The sequence below is a fragment of the Vigna unguiculata genome, unplaced genomic scaffold (genome assembly GCF_037176805.1).
Source record: "Vigna unguiculata cultivar grain cowpea cultivar isolate G323 ecotype 2 unplaced genomic scaffold, ASM3717680v1 ptg000133l, whole genome shotgun sequence".
Taxonomy (NCBI): Eukaryota; Viridiplantae; Streptophyta; class Magnoliopsida; order Fabales; family Fabaceae; genus Vigna; species Vigna unguiculata.
This window is the reverse complement of record NW_028196775.1, coordinates 17501-22500: the sequence shown is the minus strand read 5'-3', so window position 1 is coordinate 22500 and position 5000 is coordinate 17501.

Below are 5000 nucleotides of genomic sequence, written 5' to 3'. Positions count from 1 at the left end.
GTAGTACTCTTTGTAGTAGCGGTCCTTATATATCGTATTAACAATCGAAAAATGGTCGAAAGAAAAAATCCCTATTTGACAAGGCTTCTTCCTATACCTATGAATTCCATTGGACCCAAAAATGATACATTGGAAGAATCATCTGAGTCTTCCAATATCAATAGGTTGATTGTTCCGCTCCTGTATCTTCCAAAAGGAAAAAAGATCTCTGAGAGTTCTTTCCTGGATCCGAAAGAGAGTACTCGGGTTCTCCCAATAACTAAAAAGTATATCATGCCTGAATTTAACTGGGATTCGCGGTGGTGGAGGAACTGGATAGGAAAAAAGAGCGATTCTAGTTGTAAGATATCTAATGAAACCATCGCTGGAATTGAGATCTCATTCAAAGAGAAAGATATCAAATATCTGGAGTTCCTTTTTGTATATTATATGGATGATCCGATCCGTAAGGACCATGATTGGGAATTTTTTGATCGTCTTTCCCCGAGAAAGAGGCGAAACATAATCAACTTGAATTCGGGACAGCTATTCGAAATCTTAGTGAAAGACTGGATTTATTATCTCATGTTTGCTTTTCGTGAAAAAATACCAAAGGAAGTGGAGGGTTTCTTCAAACAACAAGGGACTGGGTCAATTATTCAATCAAATGATATTGAGCATGTTTCGCATCTCTTCTTGAGAAACAAGCGGGCTATTTCTTTGCAAAATTGTGCTCAATTTCATATGTGGCAATTCCGTCAAGATCTCTTCGTTAGTTGGGGGAAGAGTCCGCACGAATCGGATTTTTTGAGGAACATGTCACGAGAGAATTGGATTTGGTTAGACAATGTGTGGTTGGGAAACAAGGATCGGTTTTTTAGCAAGGTACGGAATGTATCATCAAATCTTCAATATGATTCCACGAGATCTAGTTTCATTCAAGTAACGGATTCTAGCCAATTGAAAGGATCTTCTGATCAATCCAAGGATTCTTTCGATTCCATTAGGAATGAGGATTCGAAATATCACACATTGATCAATCAAAGAGAGATTCAACAACTAAAAGAAAGATCGATTCTTTGTTGGGATCCTTCCTTTCTTCAAACGGAACGAACAGAGATAGAATCAGAGCGATTCCTTAAAATCCTTTCTGGATATTCCTCAATGTGCCGACTATTCATGGAACGTGAGAAGCAGATGAATAATCATCTGCTTCCGGAAGAAATCGAAGAATTTTTTGGGAATCCTGCAAGAGCCACTCGTTCTTTTTTCTCTGACAGATGGTCAGAACTTCATCTGGGTTCGAATCCTACTGATAGGTCTACTAGAGATCAGAAATTGTTGAAAAAAGAACAAAAGAAACATCTTGCTTTTTCCAGGCGATCGGAAAAGAAAGAAATAGTGAATTTATTCAAGATAATTATGTACTTACAAAATACCGTCTCAATTCATCCTATTTCATCCTATCGAGGATGTGATATGGTTCCAAAGGGTGAACTGGACAGTTCCAATAAGATTTCATTCTTGAACAAAAATCCATTTTGGGGTTTATTTCATCTATTCCATGACCGGAACAGGGGGAGATACACGTTACACCACGATTTTGAATCAGAAGATATATTTCAAGAAATGGCAGATCTATTCACTCTATCAATAACCGAGCCGGATCTGGTGTATCATAAGGAATTTGATTTTTCTATGGATTCCTCCGGATTGGATCAAAAACATTTCTTGAATGAGTTATTGAACTCCAGGGATGAATCGAAAAAGCACTCTTTATTGGTTCTACCTCCTCTTTTTTATGAAGAGAATGAATCTTTTTATCGAAGGATCATAAAAAAATGGGTCCAGACCTCTTGCGGAAATAATGTGGAAGATCCAAAACCTAAAATAGTTGTATTTGCTAGCAACAACATAATGGAGGCAGTCAATCAATATAGATTGATCCGAAATCTGATTCAAATCCAATATAGCACCCATGGTTACATAAGAAATGTATTGAATCGATTCAATTGCAACTTCGAATATGGAATTCAAAGGTATCAAATAGGAAATGATACTCTGAATCATCGAACTAGAATGAAATACACGATCAACCAACATTTATCAAATTTGAAAAAGAGTCAGAAGAAGTGGTTCGATCCTCTTATTTTGATTTCTCGAACGGAGAGATCTATGAATTGGGATCCTAATGTATATAGATACAAATGGTCCAATGGGAGCAAGAATTTCCAGGAACATTTGGACTATTTCATTTCTGAGCAGAATAGCCGTTTTCAAGTAGTGTTCGATCGATTACATATTAATCAATATTCGATTGATTGGTCTGAGGTTATCGACAAAAAAGATTTGTCTAAGTCACTTTGTTTATTTTTGTCCAAGTTACTTCTTTTTTTGCCCAAGTTTCTTCTCTTTTTGTCTAACTCACTTCCTTCTTTTTTATTTGTGAGTTTTGGGGGTATCCCCATTCATAGGTCCGAGATCCACATCTATGAATTGAAAGGTCCGAATGATCCACTCTGTAATCAGTTATTAGAATCAATAGGTCTTCAAATCTTTCATTTGAAAAAAAGGAAACCCTTATTATTGGATGACCAAGATACTTCCCAAAAATCGAAATTCTTGATCAATGGAGGAACAATATCACCATTTTTGTTCAATAAGATACCAAAGTGGATGATTGACTCATTCCATACTAGAAAGAATCGCAGGAAATCTTTTGATAACACAGATTCCTATTTCTCAATGATATCCCACGATCCAGACAATTGGCTGAATCCCGTGAAACCATTTCATAGAAGTTCATTGATATACTATTTTTATAAAGCAAATCGACTTCGATTCTTGAATAATCAATATCACTTCTGCTTCTATTGTAACAAAAGATTCCCTTTTTATGTGGAAAAGGCCCGTATCAATAATTATGATTTTACGTATGGACAATTCCTCAAAATCTTGTTCATTCGCAACAAAATCTTTTCTTTTTGCGATGGTCAAAAAAAACATGCTTTTTTGAAGAGAGATACTATTTCACCAATCGAGTTACAGGTATCTAACATATTGATACCTAACGATTTTCCGCAAAGTGGCGACGAAGGGTATAACTTCTACAAATCTTTCCATTTTCCAATTCGATACGATCCATTCGTTCGTGGAGCTATTTACTCGATCGCAGACATTTCTGGAACACCTCTAACAGAGGGACAAATAGTCCATTTTGAAAAAACTTATTGTCAACCTCTTTCAGATATGAATATACCTGATTCAGAAGGGAAGAACTTGTATCAGTATCTCAATTTCAATTCAAACATGGGTTGGATTCACACTCCATGTTCTGAGAAATATTTACCATCCGAAAAAAGGAAAAAACGGAGTTCTTGTCTACAAAAATGCCTTGAGAAAGGTCAGATGTATAGAACCTTTCAACAAGATAGTGTTTTTTCAACTCTCTCAAAATGGAATCTATTCCAAACATATATACCATGGTTCCTTACCTCGACGGGGTACAAATATCTAAATTTCATATTTTTAGATACTTTTTCAGACCTATTGCCGATACTAAGTAGCAGCCAAAAATTTGTATCCATTTTTCATGATATTATGCATGGGTCAGATATATTATGGCGAATTCGTCAGATTCCATTGTGTCTTCCACAATGGAATCTGATAAGTGAGATTCCGGGTAATTGTTTCCATAATCTTCTTCTGTCCGAAGAAATGACTCATCGAAATAATGAGTTACTATTGATATCGACACATCTGAGATCGCTAAATGTTCAGGAGTTCTTCTATTCAATCCTTTTCCTTCTCCTTGTTGCTGGATATCTCGTTCGTACACATCTTCTCTTTGTTTCTCGAGTCTATAGTGAGTTACAGACAGAGTTCGAAAAGGTAAAATCTTTGATGATTCCATCATACATGATTGAGTTGCGAAAACTTCTGGATAGGTATCCTACATCTGAACTGAATTCTTTCTGGTTAAAGAATATCTTTCTAGTTGCTCTGGAACAATTAGGAGATTCTCTAGAAGAAATACGGAGTTTTGCTTTTGGTAGCAACATGCTATGGGGTGGTGGTCCCGCTTATGGGGTCAAATCCATACGTTCTAAGAATAAATATTGGAATCTCATCGATCTCATAAGTATTATACCAAATCCCATCAATCGAATCGCTTTTTCGAGAAATACGAGACATCTAAGTCATCCAAGTAAAGCAATCTATTCCTTGATAAGAAAAATAAAAAACGTGAATGGTGATTGGATTGATGATCAAATAGAATCCTGGGTCTCGAACACTGATTCGATTGATGATAAAGAAAAAGAATTCTTGGTTCAGTTTTCTACCTTAACAACAGAAAAAAGGATTGATCAAATTCTATTGAGTCTTACTCATAGTGATCTTTTATCAAAGAATAACTCTGGTTATCAAATAAGTGAACAACCGGGAGCAATTTACTTACGATACTTAGTTGACATTCAAAAAAAGTATCTAATGATTTATGAATTCAATACATCCTGTTTAGTAGAAAGACGTATATTCCTTGCTAATTATCAGACAATTACTTATTCACACACCTTGTGGGGGGCTAATAGTTTGCATTTCCCATCTCATGGAAAACCCTTTTCGCTCCGCTTAGCCCTACCTCCCCCTAGTAGGGGTATTTTAGTGATAGGTTCTATAGGAACTGGACGATCCTATTTGGTCAAATACCTAGCGACAAACTCCTATGTTCCTTTCATTACAGTATTTCTGAACAAGTTCCTGGATAACAAGCCTAAGGGTTTTCTTATTGATAATAGTGACTATATTGATGATAGTGACGATATTGATGATAGTGACGATATTGATGATAGTGACGATAGTGACGATATCGACCGTGACCTTGATATGGAGCTGGAGCTTCTAACTATGATGAATACGCTAACTATGGATATGATGCCAGAAATAGACCGATTTTATATCACCTTTCACTTCGAATTAGCAAAAGCAATGTCTCCTTGCATAATATGGATTCCTAACAT